Source organism: Tupaia chinensis, unplaced genomic scaffold (genome assembly GCF_000334495.1).
Source record: "Tupaia chinensis unplaced genomic scaffold, TupChi_1.0 Scaffold143574_1, whole genome shotgun sequence".
NCBI classification, from domain to species: Eukaryota; Metazoa; Chordata; class Mammalia; order Scandentia; family Tupaiidae; genus Tupaia; species Tupaia belangeri.
In genome coordinates this window covers 425,458-437,606 of record NW_006203419.1, presented here as the reverse complement: position 1 = coordinate 437,606, position 12,149 = coordinate 425,458, and the positions used below count along the sequence as shown (strand labels likewise).

The 12,149-nt window shown below is 46.8% G+C and overlaps 1 protein-coding gene and 1 long non-coding RNA gene across 2 annotated transcripts in view; one reads left to right on the top strand and one right to left on the bottom strand.

Moving 5' to 3' along the window:
- The window catches only part of TGM3 (transglutaminase 3), a 164,834-nt gene that overhangs the window by 39,456 nt on the left and 113,229 nt on the right, over positions 1 to 12,149 (bottom strand). The window lies entirely within an intron of this gene.
- On the top strand, positions 9,003 to 11,473 carry LOC102491559 (uncharacterized). The gene is made up of 3 exons (XR_336781.1): positions 9,003 to 9,078; positions 10,884 to 10,963; positions 11,204 to 11,473. It is a non-coding gene; the product is annotated as an uncharacterized LOC102491559 (long non-coding RNA).

Here is a 12,149-nt window from a genome sequence, read left to right as displayed (position 1 = left end):
AGGGCAAACTATTTATGGGCTGCTATGGAGGACTGAACTGCCAGGCACTGTGTTGAGTATTTTCCCTGCCTCATATCCTTTAATAGTCACAAAAGTCCTCTGATGTTGCTGCACCCATTTTATAGATGATGGATTTGTAAGGTCAGGTGAAGTCATTTGCCCAATAACACATACTCAGCCAGAGCCTGGACCCAGCCTCAGACTGGAAGCCAAGTTCGCTTGACTAAATATGACTCCAAGCTGCCACCCTGCTGCTGCCACCAATCAAGGTGGTTGTGTTGGCAATAACTTCCAGTTCCTGCAAGTTGCCAGAGAGAAAGACCATGCACGGCCTACTCCCTGCCGAGACAACAGGACTCCTTGGCCTACTTCTTTGAGAAGTTGAGAATCTCCTAGACCAGTGGCTCTCAAGTCTGGCTGCACTGAGGTCATCACCTGGAGAATGTTATATTGGTCTGAGCCCCATCCAGACCAGTTCAGTTAGAACTTCTAAGTACAACTCTGATACATATTTCTTTTGTTTTTAAAAAAGATTTAACTTTCTTTCTTTCTTTGTTCTTTTTCTTTCCTTGTTTCTTTCTTTGTTTATTTGCTATAGGGAATGTGCACTCACCAGAGAGAGATAGGAAGAGAGATGGAAAGGGAAAGTGAGAAAGCAAACTGCCAGGTCCAGGACTCAAACCACAGTTGGCCATGGGGGAGTCCAGTGCTCCGACCACCATGTCACCTGCTGGTCCTGATACATATTTCTTAATTGCCAGAGGGAATGTGCAATCACCAGAGAGAGACAAAACACGCAGAGAGAGAGAAAGAGAGAGGAAGAGAGAGAAAGAGAGAGAGGGCCCAGGAGAGGGCCCTGCCCTGATGGACTGTGCTCATGCTGCAATTCTTTATCTTTCATTTCTCCATCCTGTCAAGTCAAGATTTTAGGTTCGCACGCCAACATGCACCTGGTATGTATTTCTAGCTGCGGGGCTGGGATTGGAATAGGGCAATGGGCCATGTGGGATCCAGCTCCCTAACTAAGGCTATTGGTATTTTTCAAAGCCCTCTGGTGATGGTTAGGCGTAGCCAAGATCGGAGGACTGAATCACTCCCTTAGGCCTGTGTATCTATCAGTTTACACTTATCAAGCTCCTTCACGTTCATTATCTCATCTGAGCCTCAGCAGCTCTGAGAGGGAAGGGAGGGGAGGAGTCATTGTCCTTTTTTTACCAAGGAGGAAAATAAGGCTAGAAAGGGGAGTGGAGGGTCCTCTGGAACCCATCTCTCAGCCCCTACCAAAGACCCTGGAGCTTTGTTCTCACCACTCCAAAGCAACAGGAAAAAGAACTTCCTAGCCTCAGGGCATGCCCCAGCCCTGGCCTGTGACCCTTGGAGAGACTGACAGCTCCATCTGTAGAGCACAGCTTTCCCAGTTGGAGGCAGCAGGAGGGGAAAGTACCTGAGGTGAGAACACACAGACACAGAACAGGGGGCTCTAAAGTGCAAGGAGGGGACTGGTGAGAGGGACTCAGGGAGGCTTATGCTAGGAAGGCTCTTAAAAGAGAAGTTCCCTTGGAATCAGCAGTTGGTATAGTGGTTAAGGTGCTGGATTCCCATGTGGTCGACTGCAGTCTGAGTTCTGGACCTGATGGCTTGAAACTCACGCCGCCGTGTGTGTGTGTGTGTACCCAAAATCTCGAAAGGAGAACAGAAAAGGGATGGAGGTGTGGACATTCCCCCTGGGTGGTGATTTCTCTCTTTCTGTCTCTCTGTCTCCTGTCTCTCTGGCCAGCACCCGTGCCCTATAGCAAAAATCCCTTAAAAAAAAAAAGTTCCCTGGAAATCAGGCTTGATTTGAAAATGGATTTCATCTCATAAAGGTTTTCTTTTTTTATTTTTCTTCTTCTTCCTCTTCCTCCTCCTCCTCTTCTTCTTTTTAATGCCAGAGGGAGTGTGCACTCACCAGTGAGAGAGAGGGAGAGAGGGAGCAAGTGAGCATTCCCCAATGAGGCATGCTCGCATCATAATCCTTCTTCCATTTCCCCATCTGGTCAGGATTGTGGGCTCACGCACACACACATGTGCCTGGTGTGTCATCTACGTTGCTGGGGCCAGGATTCTAACTGCAGCTGACCTTATGGGATCCATGCAAAGAGCTTAACCACTGAGCCATAGGGTTAGCCCATCATAAGAGTTTTTTTTTTAAGCTCCCAAGGCAAGCAAAAAACAGGCTTACAAAAGAAATCTCCAAGTAATAACAGGCTGTGTTGACTGAGTACCTGTGAGGTGCATACCACAATATGGTCATTTTAGGGGTGAGGATACTGAGGCACGCAGGTTAAGGAACCTGCCCAAGATCATTCTGCTAATAAAGACAGAGGCGAGCTTCAATCTGCTTGCGGTCTTAACCCTTCAGCTCCCCTGTCTCCGTATATATTGATAATTCTGCAGTAACGAAAGGTGAAATATGGGCAGCCCACATTCCTTAGCAGGTTTGTATCTGAAGGACAGGGAGTGGCTGCTGTCTCAAGTGAAGGAAAGCAGGTGGGCTGGGGCAGGGAGGAGGCAGCTGGTCCTCATTGCAAGCATTGAGCTCTGAGTCCAGAGGGGCAATCCACTTTTTTATCTTTTTTTTTTTTTTTGGAAGAGGTTTATGCTATAGGGCGCATGCGCTCTCCAGACAGACAGAGAGAGACATAGAGACAGAAAGCGAGAAATCACCCCCAGGGGGGATGGTCACACCGCAATCCCTTCTCCATTCTCCTCTCGGGATCTTGGGCATGCACACACACGCGCCCGGCGTGAGTTCTAAGCCACCGGGTCCGGGACGTGAACCATGGTCGACTACGTGAGAGTCCAGCGACATAGCCATTACGCTAACTGCTGGTTCCCAGCAATCCCCTTTTCAGAGAGAGTGCAGACAGTGCTCTAGACCAGGTGGCTGACGGAACATGAGGAGAGGGGCCAGGTGATGGTGCAGTGCTAACACCATTGCATCCACATGGAAAAGGTCTTGGGTTTGGGTCCTGAGACTTCCCTGAGCACACTGGGTATGCACATGCCTGCGAGTCAAGCTGTGTGGAACTGTGGGTAGAGGGTGGCATGAGGACCGGGTTAAGAGTGACTGACTCTCTTCTAAGAGTAAATAAATACACTTAAAAAAAAAAAAAATGAAGGTCAGCCCATGGCCTGGTGGGTAAGGTTGGCTGACTACATGGTTTGAGTCCTGGACATGGCAACTTGAAAAACACAGCACATGAGCATATGTGCCCAAAATATCAAAATGAAGAAAAGATGGAGAAGGGATTGGGGCATGACTATGCCTAGGGGGAGGTGTTTTCTTTTCCCCCACCCCATCTCAACACCCAACCCCCATCACTCTCCAGCAAGCATACATGCCCTCTGACAAAATTAAAATAAATACAGAAATAAATAAAAGTAAGGAGATCCTAGGAAGCTTCTAGAAGATTTACAAAAGAGAAGGTGGCAGGAACCTAGGACCAATTCCTGACTGCATCCATGGGAGAAAGAATCACTGGTGTCCCAGCTCTAGAGAGAAATATCTTGTGGCAGACCCAAAGGCCCCAGATGTTACACGTCTTCTGGAAACTGGGCAAATGAGTCAAGAGAAGATAATTCCCTGACACCAAGGCCAGTGCTTCGTCCAACAAAGTAGTTGCCAAGAAAAGTGACTATTCTGGCAGAACAACTGCTAGTCTCCAAAACAGAGGTTCAAGTCTTTTGTAGGAAGAGGTCTGAGGTCCAGGTTTGTTCCCTGAGGACCCAGCCTCTAACCCAGGGCCTCTAAGTGGCCTTCATGTTGGCCCAACATCTGCGCTCATTCTGGGGCTGCCAGGCCCTTGGGGCAGGACACTACCAGGTCTTCCTTCCCTGCCGTGACTCCCATTCACTGCTCAGGTTGCCCACTTAATCGCTGAACCGTAGGATTATGGAATAACTGAACACTGGACTAACTGAACCCCCTCTCATTCCAGCAAGAATCTTAAACTAGGAGCTGGACACGGAGTCCACTCAAACCAACACACGTGATCATCAGTGCCCTGGGTCACACTTGCCTACACACCCATATTTATTTTTCCATTCCCTTTGCCCAAAGCACTTCTCACCGAACCAAACCACCCCAGACCAAGTACAATCATCATCCACGGCTAAGAGCCATTTACCTTCCTTTTCTCTATGCCAAATCCCAGACAAAATGAATTCTCCCCTGCCCGGCCCCCACCGCACTTGTTTGTATTAGTCATGCAGCTACTGACAGTCTACCTTGTATGTTCCTTTCCTATAAACTGGTGTCACCAAGAGCAATCAGACTGTTGCCGAAGACAGAAATTGCATCGCGTTTATTCCTGTTTCTCACTGCACCTAACACAGATCCTTTCCTTAGCTGTCCAGTAAGAGATTTTTTTCAGAGAGATTTTTGCTATAGGGTATGTGCCCTCACGGGAGGGAGACAGAATGCGAGAAATCATCCCCCATAGGGCATGGCCATGCCGCGATCCCATATCCTCCATTCTTTTCTCGGGATTTTGGGCACACAAGCGCATGTGCCCGGCGTGTTTTAAGCCACTGGGTCCTGGACTCAAACTGCAGTCTACTACGTGAGAGTCCAGCAGCATAACCATTACGCCATCTGCTGGTCCCAATAAGTAAATTATTTATTCAAGAAACAGTGGCTTACCCACTAGGGGCAGAACTGTCTGTGTGACAAATTTAAGGGACAAAATGTCTTCACCTTTCTCTCTTCTACTGTTTGAAAAATTTACTTTCTCCCAACAAATCATTGTCCACGTTCTGTGTGACCTTACACATTTTTGGTTGACTTAGATCTAAGCTCTACGAGCTCAGTGTCTCCATGAATCACAGGCATCTGACACCCTGGGCCTCCATGGTGTCAAGCAGGCTGGCTTTCAATGGGCTAGCTGCTCATGTGGGTCCACTGAAGGTCATGGACAGGGATGTGAGTGCCGACCTTGGAGGGCTGGGCACTTGGTGGGACCCATCTGCTTCCTGTCCCTGGTTTCCTTTACGTGGAGAAAGAGATTCAGTACTAGACGGAGCCCCAAAGCCCATCTATTTCAAGCCCTTCATCTTGTACACTTGAGACTCTGTAGTGGCAGGGGGCAAACAAGCAGTTGGTGACGGAGCTCAAAGGGGAAACCAAGGGCAGGATGGCGTTTCTATGCCCTCCAATGTCACATGCAGTCTCACATGAGCTCACCTTTGGTGGCAGGACCCAGTAGAAAGGGTGCTGATGGGACCTAGTTAGGCTCTGCTACCAGCTTGCTGTGTGTCCTTGGTAAGAACCCACCCCTTCCTGGGCCTCAGTGTCCTACTGCGGGATGGAGGGAGACAGGCTAGATGACAGCTAACATACCCCTTTGTTAAAGGCTGCAGGATCCAGAGCTCTTTGAGCATCCCAGCCATGCAGGATATTCTTAGAAGCAAGCAGGGGAAGAAGGGGCATTTTTGTAACCACTCTGTCCTGCTCTGTGTCATTTCCGAAGTAGTCAGCATCTGCCTTTTGCACCTGGCTCGGTGATTTCTTCCACAAACCTTGCCGTGGTCCTAACTGCCATTCACAATATTTTGCAGGTTTGACTCATGACTTGTTTGGGTTTGGCGTCTCTGCTGTCAACCCACTAGGCTGAGCACTGTGACAGGCAATAATTAACATGGGGCTCAGCAGGGGTGCTGATTAACAAAGGGCCCAAATCCTCGATGGTAACCACAGAGCTCAAGAACCTGCACTTCTTGTTGTTCTCCCCACCACTTCCTGATCTCCTGGTAAGCCTGCTCCTTGTGCTACTGAGAGGCTTCTGATCTCGGGCAGTCACTTTCAAAGAGCCAGCTGGTGCTTCCGGATGCATAGTTTACTTAGGAGCATTCCAGCAGTGCTGATGGTTTCTTTCAAATCATCTTACATGCTGTCATTCACTCCCTCCCTGATCTCAGAGATGTGCTTTTCTTTGCCTAAGCTACTGCCAGCAGGGTAAAGCTATCCTGAGAAATGGGATGCATGTGCCATCTGGCCTGACTTCACAAGGGGAGACTGGTGTGTAAAAGAAACACCAGGAAAGTAAAGCTTGTCCCCTAAGGGGACACGACCTCCACCTGCACTGGGTACCTTGCCCATTACTCAGAGCTACAGTCTAATCAACCTATCCATGGGGATGTGCTAGAGGAACCAGGCAGTCCCTGGAAAAGGGTCGCCTAGGAATAGAACCCTAAAACAGTAAGATCCAGCCTTCAGAGCCCCCAAGGCAGAGAGTTGTCCTGGCTGGACACTGGCCTCGCAAGCTGGCCCAGGGAAGCATGGGTTTCCAGCAAGGGCCTGGCAGAGAAGATGCCACGCACTCACCAGCCATCGTTCGCCGTCTGCCTTGTCTCGGATCGTCTGGGAATGACACCGCAGGTGTGGGGAGACGGGCTGGTGGGGATTGCCTTACCATTTATAGAAGGCGCTCCTACACACCCCAATTAGAATTCTAATGAGGTGGGCGAGGCACCAAGTCATTCCTGTAGTGCCTGTAAACATTTCACTTACGACATCCTGGTCACCCAATGGAAGATCATCATATTTGTGCAACACCTACTTGAGGAAAGGGGGAGATAAGAAACCACACACACACACACACACACACACACACACACACACACCCTCAAATGGTTTGCTTTATCTTTTTTTTTTTTTTAAAGATGAACAACTTTTTGGACAGAAGGACTTGAGAAACTATGCCATGCATTTCTTGAAGTATCTTATCCAGAGTTGATACCGGGAAGTCTTCTCTGGGTCAGAGAAACATCTCAGCAGAACCCAGAAGTAAAAAATTGTGTAGTTCTTTCTCAGTAAACACATATATTAGCATTTTTCCACTTGCACAAGGGATGTCAGACACATCGTGGTTTGTTTGATCAGGGTTACTCTGTAGCAGGAAGAGTTAGAAGCCCTTGGTTCTGATGAGAGCTAGAAACCACACACACACACACACACACACACACACACACACACACACCCTCAAATGGTTTGCTTTATCTTTTTTTTTTTTTAAAGATGAACAACTTTTTGGACAGAAGGACTTGAGAAACTATGCCATGCATTTCTTGAAGTATCTTATCCAGAGTTGATACCGGGAAGTCTTCTCTGGGTCAGAGAAACATCTCAGCAGAACCCAGAAGTAAAAAATTGTGTAGTTCTTTCTCAGTAAACACATATATTAGCATTTTTCCACTTGCACAAGGGATGTCAGACACATCGTGGTTTGTTTGATCAGGGTTACTCTGTAGCAGGAAGAGTTAGAAGCCCTTGGTTCTGATGAGAGCTGGACCCTGGGCCATGGCTAAATTGTGAACCTGAAAGCCTCCAGGCTTGTGACTGGGAATAATCGTGCCAGAGAAGGATCACTCTTCTCAATGCATAAGTTGCAGGTGTGATCAAATGAGAACATGCAAGTGGAAAGTGCAGGTATAAGTACCATCATGGATTAAACCCAGATATAATCTGGAATTGAATGTCAGTTTCAATCCAGACTGGGAGAGAAAATACTCCATTTAATGAGGCAGATGGTCCTACCATGTGTTCTCCCTGAACTGCAGAGTAAGTCAAGTCACTGGCCCTTTCTGGTCCTAACTTCCAGATCTCTTTAAAAAAAAAAGAAAAAAGAAAAGGAAAAGGAGTGGTATGGGGAGAGGCTCTGCATTCTATATATTTTTTGTCTGCTTGGTTTTAAGGGGTTATGCTTTCTCAAAGATCCTCGCTAGTTATAAGTACCAAGGTTCCTGTGACAGACAAGGGAATTAAAATGAATTTATATGAAATAATGCTTCAGGGACTAGCAGATGGCATAATGGTTATGTCACTAGATTCATCTGGATTCGAGTCTCAAACCTGGCAGCTTGAAACCTATGCTGGGCATGTGCGCGTGTGTGCCCAAAATCCCAAGAGGAGAATAAAAGAGCAGGGACTGTGGCTTGACCACCCTCCTCTTGGGAGTGATTTCTTGCGTTCGGTTTCTCTCTTTCTCTGGTGAACACATGTGTCCTACAGCAAAAATCTCTAACAAATAAATAAAGATGGGACTAGGAGATGGCACAATGGTTATGTCGCTGGACTCCCACATAGTTGGCTGTGGTTCAAGCCCTGAACCTGGCAGTTTAAAACTCACACCAGGCACGTGTGCATATGTGCCCAAAGCCCCAAGAGGAGAATGGAGAAGGGATTGTTGTGTGGCTATCCCCCCTTGGGGGTAATTTATCACTTTCTGTCTCTCTATCTCTCTCTGTGTCTCTGGTGAGTGTACACACCCTATAGCAAAAAAAAAATTCTCTCCAAGAAAAAAGAAGGAAAGTAATGCTTCAGAAAATTGATGACTTAGTAGACATTTCCCCAGGCTTCCCCTGGCACTGGTGTGGGCAATGAAGACCAAGCACCAGAATGACAAAGATGGGTCTTTCAGGAGAAGGTAGGAATGTGACTCATGAGAAAGGCAAGACTGAGTAGACAGGTGGCTTGGAAAAAATGGAAAAGAGAGAATCGACTCCTTTCTCTGTCCTCTGGGCTCCTGCTGCCTTTGTACATTTTAGTACTTCCATCAGCAAATGTGTTGCACTATCTGAAACTACCTGTTTGCATCTGTCTCCATTCCTAGACTGATCTTGAAGATACAGGCTGCATATTCATATCTTCTTTCTTAGTGTAGGACTTGACATCTGGCAGGGACACACAGATATTTGAATAAGTGAGTCAATCAATTACTGCAAAAAATGGAATCATAACTACCATTGATTTGGTGCTTTTGATGGGCAGGCACTGGCTAACCAGTCCACATATATTACTCTCTCTCTCGCTTCATCTCTTCTCTATGACATAGGTACTGCCATTACTGCTACCTTACAGGGGAAAGACCAAGCCAGGTCCGTGCAGTCATGAGACTCAGATCCACATGTAAGCTACTCTAGGTTCTGTCTGTTTACCCTCTGAGGTTGGCTGCCTAAATGTGGTGGGAATTCAGACTCCCTGAGCCCCTGTTGACTCTGCACCCACGCCAGACAGAGTGCTACCTGCTGTTGGCTCTGGTAGGTGAGAGAAGGGAAAAGGGAGTAGAGGGGTATATGGCAAAGAGTGCTGACCTTAATGAGGATGTTTGAGAGTGGGGTTGGCCCTGTGATGGCTCTAGCTGTGACTCTGGGCAAGGCCCTCATTATGCTGAGTTAGTCCTGCCAGGAAACCCAAGAACGGCCAGGCGAATTGGATGGGACAGATGAGTGGCTCTTAAGTGTGGCATAAGAAAAAGGTTTTTTTCCCAACCCAAATGTCCACAAATGGATGAATGGATTGAAAAAATGTGGCACATATACTCCATGGAATACTATTCAGCCATAAAAAACAAGGCCCTGGAATTTGATAGAAAGTGGACAAATATGGAAGATCTGTTGCTAAGTGAAGTAAGTCAGGCTATGAAAGAGAGATATTGTATGTCTCCCCTTAACATATACCAACTGTCAGCACTCTATGGCAGAGACGGAAAGACTGGAGCAAATACACGCATTAAAAATTGTTATGGATACTAGAGCCAAAGTGGAAAGAGTGGGATAGGGGAAGAGCATAGGAAAGGAAATTTGAGGAAAAAACAGAGAGGTAAGGCATTTGTGGGATGTGGATATGTATGGTTTATTATTTGTTGCTAAGGATGTGCATATGTGCTCAACTGGGCTGAACTGAGGTGTGTGTCATGCTGGGTAAAGTCTCTTTAAAATCTAAATGATGTATAGTGATTAAATGTATAAATAATAAAAAATAAAAAATGAAAAAGGGATTTTGCTTATTACTCTTATCACTGTCATTGCTGTTGACCTGGGAGCCATGAAACACTGAACCTCAAGCATTCTTTTCTAGAGATATTTTTGCTATAGGGTACATGTGCTCACTAAAGAAACAGAGAGGGAGAGAGAAATCACCCCCTAGGGTGGGATGGCCATACTGCAATCCCTTCTTCTCCATTCTCTCAGGGTTTGGGGCATGCATGCACATGTGCCTGGTGTGAGCTTTAAGTTGCCAGGTCCGGGACTTGAACTGCAGTAAACTACGTGGGAGTCCAGGAATGTAACCATTATGCTATCTTCTGGTCCCTGAGCATTCTTTTCAATGATCTAACAAAACAACCTGTAGAGGTGATGGGGAGGCAGAGTGACCCTTAGGGAGGAACCTGATATCACACAGACTTGGGCCCACATCCTGGCTATGCTAAATCTCCTCACCTCTCAGAGCACCTCCTTTCTATCTGTAAAACATAGTAGAATTACTATGAGAATTAAAGAAGAAACGAATATGAAGTGCTTAGCTTAGCATGGTGTCCAGAGCAGCTCAGTATAAGAGGTTTATGTTAATAGCATTCTTGTTATTATCTTTCAAAAACCCCTGAGTCCTGAGCATTACAGCTCGTCAAGGGGACCCACAGGTTTGGACAGTGGTGCCTGACCACCAATCTCTTGGTCTTCCCTTGGAAAGGACTATAGCTGATCAGTCTTGACCACAATGAAGTGTGGTAGAAAAATACTCCAAGTTGGAAAAGGAAGATGATATTCAAAGCTAGGTTCTGTCGCTTGCCTGCTATGTGACGTCAGTCAAATTCTCTTCTTTGACTCTCAGTGTCTTTAGCAGCCCAACCCGCAGACCTCCCAGGGCTGTAGTTGAGGTTCAAGACCATGGCAGAGTCAGGCGATGGTGCAGTGGTACCAAAACACAACCTACATGAGAAAGGTCCTGGTTTGTGTCCTGGAACCTCCCTGAGTATGTGAGTGTGCCCATGATCTGGGTTGTCTGAGATGGGTGTTGTGGTATGAAGGTTTTGTTATGGGTGCCCCTCTCTCTCATTCTCTAGGTGTGTCTCATGGAAGAAGGAAAGAAACTAAAAAAAAAGTCATGGTGAAAATCGTGGTGATGACACTTCTCTGTAGGCAGGTTAGTGTTTCACAGACATCAGGATCCAGCCTCCTTCTCCCCTCCGCTACTGCCCAGGCCAAACTCTCCCATAGCTTGTTAACTGACCAGCAGCAGGGCCCGGCCAGGAGTCTGCCCCAGCCAACTTAATGTTAGCTGCTGGAAGATTGCACCACAGCTGTGGCTGCAGCCCCAACCTTCAGGCAGACTATAATTTGCACGCGATGTCACAATTTCAGCTAAATGATTTTCAATTCATAGGTGGAGTCACCCAGCTACTGTAGGATGAAATTCCTGCTTGACCACACTCTCCGCACCATTGCAGACTCCAGTTAAGAGGAAGAATGCAAATGTAGGCTTTTTAAGAGAAGCTAATTGATCACTTGCCATTTCTTCTCCTCTAATTAAGGGATTTAGAGTTGCTGAAGATTTCACAATCCATGTAGAGGCACAGAATCTTACAAGAAGTCATCCAGTCCAGACCACCCCCCCAGCACAAGAATCTCCCTTCCTGACATGTTTCTGCCAACAACCCCAATGACAAGGACCTAACACTGCTCGGAGGAGCCTGTACTTATACTGGGGAGGCTCTGGCTGTGACAGTCATCTCTAGGGTGATTCTGTTTAAGGCCTATCTGGCCCATTTCCTGAGAGCTCCATGAGGGCAGGAACTTGGTCCATCTGATCGCTGCTCCATTCCCGGTACCTAGTATTATGTCTGGGCCCTCAATAAATCTGAATTAGCATGCATGGGAAGTTCTTCCTCATTTGAACTGAAAGTCTGTTTCCCGAGAGCTTCTAGCCACTGTCCCTGGTTGCTTCCCCCAACCTGTCATTGGGACTACAGAAAACAAGCCAGCTTCTTCCTTTATCCAGTGTGATCTCATTCTCCCCAAGTCTGGCAGAAATTCCCCTTCCTCCCCAGAGTCTCTCTTCTACAATAAACATCAGTTTCTTCAACCATCCCTGATGAGTCAGGATTTGGAAACTTCTTATGCTATCATTGCTCTTGTCGTGTTCTTCCCTTCCTCTGAAACACTCAGTCGCTCCTCATGACCTGATTCAGCCCAAATGCCTTTGTGTACAATACAACCTTAATTCCATCATATCCTGTTACTCTTACATGAATTCTCTCTCTCTCTCTCTTTTTTTTTTTTTTTTTTTTTTTTTTTTTTTTTTTTTTTCAGGGTGTTTAGCTCCTGCGACG